Genomic DNA, 13,766 nt, shown 5'->3' on the forward strand with positions numbered 1-13,766 from the left:
CTCGGTTCTATAGTTTATGTGGCATACGCCCTTTCTATGACAATTATAACCGATTTGGAGGAAACTCTGTATATGAGGGTTTTCGACCATGCTGATTACAAATATCATACTTATTTTTATCTGTGGCATACGCCCTTTCTATGACACCTAAAACCTAATAACTCAAAAACGAAGCCACATATTGAGATGTTGTTTCCAAATCTAGTAACTGGTCATCAACTACTACAAGTTCCAAAATACTGATCATCGAGGTCAAAGGTTAACATACTTAAAACCTAATAACACGAAAACTGAGCCACATATTGAGCTGCTGTTTCCAAATCTAGTAATCGGCCACCAACTACTACAAGTTCCAAAATACTGATCATCGAGGTCAAAGGTCAACATACTTAAAACCCAATCACTCGTAAACGAAGCAACATATTGAGGTGGTGTTTCCACATTTAGCAATTGGTCATCAACTACTACAAGTTCCAAAATACTAATCATCGAGGTCAAAGGTCAACATACTTAAAACCCAATCACTCGTAAACGAAGCAACATATTGAGGTGGTGTTTCCACATTTAGTAATTGGTCATCAGGTACTACATGTCCCAAAATTAGTGGCCATCGAGGTCAAAGGTCAACATACTTAAAAGCAAATAACTCTTAAATGGAGCCACATACTCAGGTGCTGTTTCCAAATCTAGTAATAGATCATCAACTACTACAAGTTCCAAAATAATGATCATCGAGGTCAAAGGTCAAAGTACTTAAAACCTAATAACACGAAAACTGAGCCACATATTGAGGTGCTGTTTCCACATTTAGTAATAATATTGCTGAGATTCGGATATTATATTAAATCGCTCCATTTTTTTTTGCTGTTTATCTAACTTTTAGAATATTGTAAAATCGTTAATGCTTGCTGTTTTATCTTAATTGCTGTCTTCCAACTATAGAACACCAATTAGTGTTTTTTCTAATAACCTATTATTCTTAACGTTCAACAATTATTCACTGTAAAGCAATGCTTATAGAATTCTTTTCTCGGAAAAAGCAGCTGTTTGCATGAAAAAGTGATTGGAACTGTTCCAACTATAGAACACAATTAGTGTTTTTTCTAATAACCTATTATTCTTAACGATCAACAATTATTCACTGTAACGCTATATTGAAAGCAAAATTCTTCTCGGAAAAAATCAGGTGTTTGCAAGAAAAAGTAATTGGGACTGTTCCAACTATAGAACACCAATTAGTGTTTTTTCTAATAGCCTATTATTCTTAACGATCAACAATTAGTCACTGTAACGCTATATTGAAAGCAAAATTCTTCTCGGAAAAAATCAGGTGTTTGCAAGAAAAAGTAATTGGGACTGTTCCAACTATAGAACACCAATTAGTGTTTTTTCTAATAACCTATTATTCTTAACGATCAACAATTAGTCACTGTAACGCTATATTGAAAGCAAAATTCTTCTCGGAAAAAATCAGGTGTTTGCAAGAAAAAGTAATTGGGGCTGTTCCCACTATAGATCACCAAAAGTGTTTTTCCCAATAACGTATTCTTTCTAAAGCTGTAAATAGAAAAAAAAAACGGAATTTTACTTTGCAAAATCCGCACCGAAAATTTTGAACCGAAAGATATGCCGTATTAACTAGCTATGTATTATTTAAGCAAAACGAAGGGCTAAATTTGAGAAAGCGAACATGGACCATTTTACTAAAATTTGGATGGAGTATTTATCTTTGTATGAACCAGAAAAAAATGAAGAAGATCCGTTTTAACTAGTTCCATATTTCTGTACAATTTTGTACTACTCAAATAAACGAAATTTTATTTTTTGTACCAATCACAAGAAAATCAAAGAAGGGTCATTTTATACCTTTTTGTGCTATTCAAATAATAGAGGGAACAAATTTCAGTGGTCTATTTTATTTTTTTTTGTACCAATCAGAAGAAAAGCAAAGATATACCATTTTAACTATTTAAACAAATGAAAAGATAAATTTGAATGACCTATTCAATTTTGTACCAACGAGAATTGCCATTTTGTACTACTTCAATAAACAAAAAAACCGAAGAAGGTATTTTGTACTACTCCAATAAACGAAGGAATGCCAACCAGAAAAATAAAAGAAGTGAAGATTAGGTGGATTATTTTCTTTTATACCAACTGGAAAAGAGAAGAAGAGCTACATTAACTAGCTCATTATGTACTGTTTAAACAAACGAAAATTGACCATTATGTAACTTTTGAAATACTGAAATGTTCTATTTTTGTATCAATCAGAAAAACCCGAAGAAGGATCATTTTAACAACTTCATAATTTCGATGTTCTACTTTTTATACCAACGAGAAAAAAATGAACTAGCTGAATATACGAAAGAATAAATTTAAGTGACCTATTCAATTTTGTACCAATGAGAAATGTCATTTTTAACTGGTTCAGAATTTTACTACTCAAATAAACAATGGAATATTGTACCATTTTGGAGTTTTATAATTTGTGTCAACTTCAACAAACAAAAGGAAAAAGCAAAAAAAGGATCATTTTAACTAGTCTAATAAACGAAGGCATAAATATGAGTGAGACCAGAGAAAAACCGAAGAAGGCCCATTTTAACTAACTGAGAATTTCTGTACCTTTTTGTACTATTTAAACAAACGATGGAATAAATTTTAGTGACCTATTCAATTTTGTACCAATGAGAAAAGGCATTTAACTGGCTCAGAATTTGAGTTGTCTATTTAGTTTTGTACCAACCTAAGAAGAAGGGCGAAGAAGGACTATTTTATAATTTTACTACTCAAATAAGCAATGGAGTATTTAGTTTTGTACCACCGAGAAAAACAAAGAAATTGCACCATTTTGGAGTATTCAAATTAACAAAGGACTTATAATTTGTGTCAACTTCAACAAACAAAAGGAAAAAGCAAAAAAAGGATCATTTTAACTAGTCTAATAAACGAAGGCATAAATATGAGTGAGACCAGAGAAAAACCGAAGAAGGTCCATTTTAACTAACTGAGAATTTCTGTACCTTTTTGTACTATTTAAACAAACGATGGGATAAATTTGAGTGACCTGTTTTTTGTACTGACCAGAAAAATCGAAGAAGGTACCTTTATACTAGCTCAATGAACGAAAGAACAAATTTGGGTGTTCTACTTTTTTATACCAAACAAGGAAGAACCCTGAATGGAGTAACAAGAAAGAAAGCAAAGATATGTCATATTAACTATTTAAATAAACGAAGGGATAAATTTAAGTGATCTATTCCATTTTGTACCAAGGAGAAATGCCATTTTTATCTAGCTTAGAATTTCTAGTGCATGTTGTATTATTTAAACAAAACGAAGGGCTAAATTTGAGAAAGCGAACATGAACCATTTTACTCAAATTTGACCATTATGTAACTTTTGAAATACTGAAATGTTCTATTTTTGTATCAATCAGAAAAACCCGAAGAAGGATCATTTTAACAAGTTCATAATTTCGATGTTCTACTTTTTATACCAACGAGAAAAAATGAACTAGCTGAATATACGAAAGAATAAATTTAAGTAACCTATTCAATTTTGTACCAATGAGAAATGGCTCAGCAAAAGGCGAAGAAGGACTATTTTAAACAATGGAGTATTTAGTTTTGCACCATTTTGGAGTATTCAAATAAACAAAAGAATTATAATTTGTGTCAACTCTAAAATCAATTAAACGAAGTAATGCATTTGAAAAACCGAAGTTGAGTATTTTATAGCATTTTGTATTATTTCAACAAACAAAGGAATAAGCAAAAAAAGGATCATTTTATATCATTTTAAACTAGTCTAATAAACGAAGGCATAAATATGAGTGAGCTATTTAATTTTGTAGCTGAGTATTTTAACGAAAGAACAAAATTGTACTAACCAGAAAAAACCGAAGAAGACCCATTTTAACTAACTGAGAATTTCTGTACCTTTTGTACTATTTAAACAAACGATGGGATAAATTTGAGTGACCTGTTTTTTGTACTAACCAGGAAAATCGAAGAAGGTACCTTTGTACTAGCCCAATGAACGAAAGAGCAAATTTGGGTGTTCTATTTCTTTTTTTTACCAACAAGAAACCATTTTTAACTGACTTAGAATTTTATACCTTTTTGAAAAATTTGTATCAAATCGAAAAAAGCAAGGAAATACCATTTTAAATAGCTCAGCATGTTACAGCTTTTTGTGTTTTGGTCTACCCAATTTAAACAAACAAAGGAATAAATTTGTGTGAGCTATTCACTTTTATAGCAAGCGGAAAAAGGAAAGAATAAATTTGAGTGGCTTAAGCAAAGAAGGTCAATGGTAACTAGCCTATTGAAGAATGAATAAATTTTGTTTGCAATTAAAAAAACGGAGGTCTATTTATGTACATTTTGTACTACTCAAACAAACAAAGAAATACCATATTCTGCTACTCAAACAAACGACGGAATAAGCTCAGAATTTCTATACCTTTTTGTGTTATTCAAATAAACGAAGGAATAAATTTGTGTGACTTATACCAACCATGAAGGTTCATTATATCATTTTGTATTACTCTATTTCATTTTTGTAACAATCAGAACAACATTGATTTTAGAGTTGACACAAGTTATAATTCCTTTGTTTATTTGAATACTCCAAAATGGTGCAAAACTAAATACTCCATTGTTTAAAATAGTCCTTCTTCGCCTTTTGCTGAGCCATTTCTCATTGGTACAAAATTGAATAGGTTACTTAAATTTATTCTTTCGTATATACAGCTAGTTCATTTTTTCTCGTTGGTATAAAAAGTAGAACATCGAAATTATGAACTTGTTAAAATGATCCTTCTTCGGGTTTTTCTGATTGATACAAAAATAGAACATTTCAGTATTTCAAAAGTTACATAATGGTCAAATTTGAGTAAAATGGTTCATGTTCGCTTTCTCAAATTTAGCCCTTCGTTTTGTTTAAATAATACAACATGCACTAGAAATTCTAAGCTAGATAAAAATGGCATTTCTCCTTGGTACAAAATGGAATAGATCACTTAAATTTATCCCTTCGTTTATTTAAATAGTTAATATGACATATCTTTGCTTTCTTTCTTGTTACTCCATCCAGGGTTCTTCCTTGTTTGGTATAAAAAAGTAGAACACCCAAATTTGTTCTTTCGTTCATTGAGCTAGTATAAAGGTACCTTCTTCGATTTTTCTGGTCAGTACAAAAAACAGGTCACTCAAATTTATCCCATCGTTTGTTTAAATAGTACAAAAAGGTACAGAAATTCTCAGTTAGTTAAAATGGACCTTCTTCGGTTTTTCTCTGGTCTCACTCATATTTATGCCTTCGTTTATTAGACTAGTTAAAATGATCCTTTTTTTGCTTTTTCCTTTTGTTTGTTGAAGTTGACACAAATTATAAGTCCTTTGTTAATTTGAATACTCCAAAATGGTGCAATTTCTTTGTTTTTCTCGGTGGTACAAAACTAAATACTCCATTGCTTATTTGAGTAGTAAAATTATAAAATAGTCCTTCTTCGCCCTTCTTCTTAGGTTGGTACAAAACTAAATAGACAACTCAAATTCTGAGCCAGTTAAATGCCTTTTCTCATTGGTACAAAATTGAATAGGTCACTTAAACTGTTAATCCAGCCGTCTGACCCCGATTTGCCAGATGAATTACGTGATAAAGAGAGAATCATATATCCAACACAAGAAATAGAAGAAGTGTATAATTTTAGACGCTATAATAGATATAATGATGAAATACTCCCGGAAAGTGATGATGACAGTGTTTCAAATATTACCTGTTTTGAACTGGAAGCTAATGAATGTGACTGTACTAGTGAAACTATTAGTGATACATGTGTTATACAATTATTTAATGAGTATACACCAAATTCAGTATTATTATGTGAAGCATGTTCTAAACATAATGAGAATGAAAAAGATCACAACTGTTTGCTGCAGTATGATTACGAATTATTGCAAAAGGTGTGGACGATCTTAATTAAACCTGAAATGAGAGAAAAAATCTATAAACTTTATATAGAGAAGCATTTTAAAAGTTGTAATATTAAGAACACTTATACTTTGAAGAAAAAATTTAATCTGGTATATGAATACATTACAGAGTGTGATTATTATATCAACAAAATAGTAGAAATGTTTTTAGAGAAAGATAAACAATTATTTAATTCTGTAAATGAACACTGAGCCCACTGTAGCATATGCATTTGATTATGTAAGAATAGAAGAACTTGAACTGTTAACTGGATCAATTTGTAGTATTGTAATATTACAAACATTGGACTCTGGCAACTGATTTGTCAGGGAGAGGCAATTTAAATTGTTCTCTGGATGACACAAAAATAATACAAAATGTAGCATCACAAAGGTATAACATTCTGAGCTTTTCTTCTGATTGTTACACAAATGAAATAGACCACCCGTAATACAAAATGGTATTAAAATACCTAGCTTGTTATAATGAACCTTCTTCCCTTTTTTTCGTGCTTTTTCTGCTTGCTATAAAAGTGAATAGCTCAAACAAATTTGTTTTTCTATGGTTGGTACAGAAAGTAGACCTTCTCCGCTTTTTTAATTGCAAACAAAATTTATTCATTCTTCAATAGGCTAGTTACCATTGACCTTCTTTGCTTAAGCCACTCAAATTTATTCTTTCCTTTTTCTGCTTGCTATAAAAGTGAATAGCTCACACAAATTTATTCCTTTGTTTGTTTAAATTGGGTAGACCAAAAACACAAAAAGCTGTAACATGCTGAGCTATTTAAAATGGTATTTCCTTGCTTTTTTCGATTTGATACAAATTTTTCAAAAAGGTATAAAATTCTAAGTCAGTTAAAAATGGTTTCTTGTTGGTAAAAAAAGAAATAGAACACCCAAATTTGCTCTTTCGTTCATTGGGCTAGTACAAAGGTACCTTCTTCGATTTTCCTGGTTAGTACAAAAAACAGGTCACTCAAATTTATCCCATCGTTTGTTTAAATAGTACAAAAGGTACAGAAATTCTCAGTTAGTTAAAATGGGTCTTCTTCGGTTTTTTCTGGTTAGTACAATTTTGTTCTTTCGTTAAAATACTCAGCTACAAAATTAAATAGCTCACTCATATTTATGCCTTCGTTTATTAGACTAGTTTAAAATGATATAAAATGATCCTTTTTTTTTGCTTATTCCTTTGTTTGTTGAAATAATACAAAATGCTATAAAATACTCAACTTCGGTTTTTCAAATGCATTACTTCGTTTAATTGATTTTAGAGTTGCAAAACTAAATACTCCATTGTTTAAAATAGTCCTTCTTCGCCTTTTGCTGAGCCATTTCTCATTGGTACAAAATTGAATAGGTTACTTAAATTTATTCTTTCGTATATTCAGCTAGTTCATTTTTTCTCGTTGGTATAAAAAGTAGAACATCGAAATTATGAAGTTGTTAAAATGATCCTTCTTCGGGTTTTTCTGATTGATACAAAAATAGAACATTTCAGTATTTCAAAAGTTACATAATGGTCAAATTTGAGTAAAATGGTTCATGTTCGCTTTCTCAAATTTAGCCCTTCGTTTTGTTTAAATAATTCAACATGCACTAGAAATTCTAAGCTAGATAAAAATGGTATTTCTCCTTGGTACAAAATCGAATAGATCACTTAAATTTATCCCTTCGTTTATTTAAATAGTTAATATGACATATCTTTGCTTTCTTTCTTGTTACTCCATCCAGGGTTCTTCCTTGTTTGGTATAAAAAAGTAGAACACCCAAATTTGTTCTTTCGTTCATTGAGCTAGTAAAAGGTACCTTCTTCGATTTTTCTGGTCAGTACAAAAAACAGGTCACTCAAATTTATCCCATCGTTTGTTTAAATAGTACAAAAAGGTACAGAAATTCTCAGTTAGTTAAAATGGACCTTCTTCGGTTTTTCTCTGGTCTCACTCATATTTATGCCTTCGTTTATTAGACTAGTTAAAATGATCCTTTTTTTGCTTTTTCCTTTTGTTTGTTGAAGTTGACACAAATTATAAAACTCCAAAATGGTACAATATTCCATTGTTTATTTGAGTAGTAAAATTCTGAACCAGTTAAAAATGACATTTCTCATTGGTACAAAATTGAATAGGTCACTTAAATTTATTCTTTCGTATATTCAGCTAGTTCATTTTTTTCTCGTTGGTATAAAAAGTAGAACATCGAAATTATGAAGTTGTTAAAATGATCCTTCTTCGGGTTTTTCTGATTGATACAAAAATAGAACATTTCAGTATTTCAAAAGTTACATAATGGTCAATTTTCGTTTGTTTAAACAGTACATAATGAGCTAGTTAATGTAGCTCTTCCTCTCTTTTCCAGTTGGTATAAAAGAAAATAATCCACCTAATCTTCACTTCTTTTTTTTCTGGTTGGCATTCCTTCGTTTATTGGAGTAGTACAAAATACCTTCTTCGGTTTTTTTGTTTATTGAAGTAGTACAAAATGGCAATTCTCGTTGGTACAAAATTGAATAGGTCATTCAAATTTATCTTTTCATTTGTTTAAATAGTTAAAATGGTATATCTTTGCTTTTCTTGTGATTGGTACAAAAAAAATAAAATAGACCACTGAAATTTGTTCCCTCTATTATTTGAATAGCACAAAAAGGTATAAAATGACCCTTCTTTGATTTTCTTGTGATTGGTACAAAAAATAAAATTTCGTTTATTTGAGTAGTACAAAATTGTACAGAAATATGGAACTAGTTAAAACGGATCTTCTTCATTTTTTTCTGGTTCATACAAAGATAAATACTCCATCCAAATTTGAGTAAAATGGTCCATGTTCGCTTTCTCAAATTTAGCCCTTCGTTTTGCTTAAATAATACATAGCTAGCTAATACGGCATATCTTTCGGTTCAAAATTTTCGGTGCGGATTTTGCAAAGTAAAATTCCGTTTTTTTTCTATTTACAGCTTTAGAAAGAATACGTTATTGGGAAAAACACTTTTGGTGATCTATAGTGGGAACAGCCCCAATTACTTTTTCTTGCAAACACCTGATTTTTTCCGAGAAGAATTTTGCTTTCAATATAGCGTTACAGTGACTAATTGTTGATCGTTAAGAATAATAGGTTATTAGAAAAAACACTAATTGGTGTTCTATAGTTGGAACAGTCCCAATTACTTTTTCTTGCAAACACCTGATTTTTTCCGAGAAGAATTTTGCTTTCAATATAGCGTTACAGTGAATAATTGTTGATCGTTAAGAATAATAGGTTATTAGAAAAAACACTAATTGGTGTTCTATAGTTGGAACAGTCCCAATTACTTTTTCTTGCAAACACCTGATTTTTTCCGAGAAGAATTTTGCTTTCAATATAGCGTTACAGTGAATAATTGTTGATCGTTAAGAATAATAGGTTATTAGAAAAAACACTAATTGGTGTTCTATAGTTGGAACAGTCCCAATTACTTTTTCATGCAAACAGCTGCTTTTTCTGAGAAAAGAATTCTATAAGCATTGCTTTACAGTGAATAATTGTTGAACGTTAAGAATAATAGGTTATTAGAAAAAACACTAATTAGTGTTCTATAGTTGGAAGACAGCAATTAAGATAAAACAGCGAGCATTAACGATTTTACAATATTCTAAAAGTTAGATAAACAGCAAAAAAAATGGAGCGATTTAATATAATATCCGAATCTCAGCAATATTATTACTAAATGTGGAAACAGCACCTCAATATGTGGCTCAGTTTTCGTGTTATTAGGTTTTAAGTACTTTGACCTTTGACCTCGATGATCATTATTTTGGAACTTGTAGTAGTAGTTGATGATCTATTACTAGATTTGGAAACAGCACCTGAGTATGTGGCTCCATTTAAGAGTTATTTGGTTTTAAGTATGTTGACCTTTGACCTCGATGGCCACTAATTTTGGGACATGTAGTACCTGATGACCAATTACTAAATGTGGAAACACCACCTCAATATGTTGCTTCGTTTACGAGTGATTGGGTTTTAAGTATGTTGACCTTTGACCTCGATGATTAGTATTTTGGAACTTGTAGTAGTTGATGACCAATTGCTAAATGTGGAAACACCACCTCAATATGTTGCTTCGTTTACGAGTGATTGGGTTTTAAGTATGTTGACCTTTGACCTCGATGATCAGTATTTTGGAACTTGTAGTAGTTGGTGGCCGATTACTAGATTTGGAAACAGCAGCTCAATATGTGGCTCAGTTTTCGTGTTATTAGGTTTTAAGTATGTTAACCTTTGACCTCGATGATCAGTATTTTGGAACTTGTAGTAGTTGATGACCAGTTACTAGATTTGGAAACAACATCTCAATATGTGGCTCAGTTTTCGTGTTATTAGGTTTTAAGTATGTTGACCTTTGACCTCGATGATCAGAATTTTGGAACTTGTAGTACCTGATGACCAATTACTAGATTTGGAAACAGCAGCTCAATATGTGGCTCAGTTTTCGTGTTATTAGGTTTTAAGTATGTTAACCTTTGACCTCGATGATCAGTATTTTGGAACTTGTAGTAGTTGATGACCAGTTACTAGATTTGGAAACAACATCTCAATATGTGGCTTCGTTTTTGAGTTATTAGGTTTTAGGTGTCATAGAAAGGGCGTATGCCACAGATAAAAATAAGTATGATATTTGTAATCAGCATGGTCGAAAACCCTCATATACCGAGTTTCCTCCAAATCGGTTATAATTGTCATAGAAAGGGCGTATGCCACATAAACTATAGAACCGAGGTTCAAATAGGGGTTGAAAAAGTAATCATAAAAAGGAACGAGTTCACCCCTGCTATGTTATGTGTTATCTGCTCTTCTATGTGTTCGTAATTTCTGTTATCTTAAAATAGGGGTTGGAAAATACGCCATGTATTATCTGTTGTGCTGTGTGTTATCTTCTCTTCTATGTGTTCGTAATCTTATGTGTTATCTCCTATGTTAAAATAGGGGTTGAAAAATATGTTCATAAAAGAGAATGAATACACCCTTGTTATGTTACGTACTCTTATGTGTTATCTGTTCTGCTGTGTGTTACGTAATGTTATGTGTTATCTGCTGTGTTCGTAGGGAACGAGTACACCTCCTTAAAATGGAGGTCGTAAAAGAGAACGAGTTCACCCCTAAAAAGTGGTCATAAAAGAGAACGAATTCACCCCTAAATGGAGGTCGTAAAAGGCCGTGGGCTCACGGTGCACGGTGGTCATTTTCCCGTGGGCTCACGGTGCACGGTGGTCATTTTCCCAGGGGCTTGTGAGTTGGCAAACGCTGAGCCAGATCGATCATTTTTTCACTACTGAAGAACCATAGCATTCTGGTCATTTTTTAAATGTGTGAATGATATCCTACCGCTGAAGAAAGTGATTTCGTCGTGATCTATAACAAGGCACCTAACGTATTTGATGCTCGGGGTACTGAATAGTTCTGCAGAAAAGAGTCTCAAAGTGGAAGAGTACATCAAAACCTATGTGTAGTCTTGAGTCAGCAAACAAGTGACAGAACATCGTAGAAAACATGTCATGGATCGTGCCTTCAAAAACCTTCGTGCAATTGACAATAAAGGGATAGGGAAGCATTGGTCAACATCATTGACCCTCTTGTGCGCTTTTTGTCCATGTTCAATTTTATGACTCTATGTCTTTTTCATTTGTCAATAAAGGTAATTTTCTAATCCTCGTCCGACTTCTTGTGCATTTCTTAGTTTATAAATTATAAAAAGTTGTATTGAGAACATAGACACGATACTCTTTAACTAAAGTGAAAACTTGTAAGTTTTATGATAAGTTTATCAAAAACTTTATCTCAATTAACTGACTTATTTTTAAATGCATCAACACACATTTTCTTCATTACAGAAAAGGTGTATTATTTTCGAAGTTAATATATGAGCATCACAAAGTTCTATGAACATTCTTCGGAGGTACTGTGAGCAGAAGAGGGTCAGCTAAATGTTGCAGCATGAGCAATAGTTACTCAACTACTATTTACAACGAAACACTTTAGATATTTCATTGTATGAAGGACTTCGTTCTCAAATAAATAAAATTGGTTAGTTTTTTATGTATGGGATGAACAAAATCAAAACTTAAATACAATTACTACTTTTTGAATGTATATGATATGTATATATATTAAGAATTTTTGAGGCTATATCAATTATATATACCTGGTAATATAATAATAAGTAGATGTAGCTCATTGACATGTAAACATATTTAAAGCAATTGTTGCTACATCACGAATTTCTACCTACGAATTGATGTAAATATTGAAAGATTAAAACAATGTTACTACAAAAAAAGATGTGTGGTTAAGTATATATTCGGTTGACTAATTAATAAGTATTGCTTTAATCTTTAAACAAAGTGTAATATATTTATATGAGATAAACATAATTTGTTTGCATTCATCACTGGTTCCTTTACTGGTTGAACGGAAATAATTTATTTTCAACATGGAGGAAGTGTCCCACTCAAGATGATAATTAATCTAAGTGTTAATAAAACCATCTTTGAAAGTAAATAAGGAGCATTAGGCCTTTCACTTTTGGCCTATATATATATATATATATATATATATATATATATATATATATATATATATATATATAAGTTGTTGAACTTTAACATTTTATTTTAGTTTTAATACTAGAAGTAAGGGTGTTAAACTCTGGTCAGGTGGTAGTTATTTATCTAATAAGTTCCAGAGTCGTAATAGATAAAGTTACATGGAAGTTCTAATATTCAAATAATAGCAATAATATGGTAATAAATGTGTAGGTAACAGTATATATGAAAATTGGTGAAACAAAGTTGTACTTCAGTAACCGACAGAATCTGCTTGAAACGTGTTTCAGAGCAAGTAGGAAAGAAGTCATAATAGTAGGGTTGCCGTTCGTCCTGGAAAATCCACGACCGTCACGAATTCGAGATCGCTATCCCCAAAATATTTCTCGGGAAACTTTAATATCCCGGACTTCATCGCAGAAGAAAGGAAGGGAATATTATAGTTTCTTTTCACAGTATTAGGTACATATTTTTTTTCTGCTTATGGGTAAATCATCTGCTTAAGTTTGCTTAACTAGGGAGGAGAAAGTCTACTAAAATGACTAAAACATGTGATTACGTAACTCTATCTAATGGAAGAATGTAAATTAGTACAGTTTATAACACTTCTTTTAATTTTAAGCATCTTAAAGATTGTCGTAATTTAGTAGCGTCTCGGATTTTCGTTTTTGAAAAATGGAAACCCTACATAACAGCTATCTCTAAGAAGCGACGCGTGCCTTTCTGAGGAGTGTTTCACACCCCTTTAAAATAGGTTTAAAAGACTTACTTCCTCCAGTGCCTCAGACAATGATACTGCATTTTACACAATAGCACCAAATATAACAAAAAAAGGTTTATTTTTCTTATAAATGTTTTTTCCATACTCTAAGGCAGCGTTTCCCAACCTTTTTCAACTTGCGGCACACTACGGGTGTAACTTGAATTCTCGCGGCACACTCATAGATATTATTATTATTATTATTATTATTATTATTATTATTATTATTATTATTATTATTATTATTATTATTATTATTATTATTATTATTATTATTTGCAAATATAAAATACCATGGTAATTTTTTTCTGTGATTATTGATCTCCTTCTCACAGAGATGAAAGCTCGATCACTTGTTTTCCCCTATGCTATTTCATTATGCTTATTTTTTATTCTAATTTCCAAATAGAGACCAATTGCAATGAAATATAGGACTCAGAT

General features: G+C 31.4%; 1 protein-coding gene across 3 annotated transcripts in view; it reads left to right on the plus strand.

Annotated features, from left to right (window-relative positions):
• Positions 1 to 12,367, plus strand: part of LOC145681468 (mitochondrial adenyl nucleotide antiporter SLC25A25-like) — a 168,467-nt gene extending 156,100 nt beyond the window's left edge. The window contains exon 7 of one of the 3 annotated variants that reach the window (XM_081753110.1): positions 11,855 to 12,367. The gene's annotated coding sequence lies outside the window, so the exon portion shown is untranslated. The remainder of the gene's footprint in view (positions 1 to 11,854) is intronic. The other 2 variants (XM_081753109.1, XM_081753111.1) reach the window with 2 other exon arrangements.
• Positions 12,368 to 13,766: the final 1,399 nt, after the last annotated feature.

The sequence above is a fragment of the Thermobia domestica genome, chromosome 3, assembly GCF_964235325.1.
Source record: "Thermobia domestica chromosome 3, izTheDome1.hap1.1, whole genome shotgun sequence".
In the NCBI taxonomy this organism is placed as follows: domain Eukaryota; kingdom Metazoa; phylum Arthropoda; class Insecta; order Zygentoma; family Lepismatidae; genus Thermobia; species Thermobia domestica.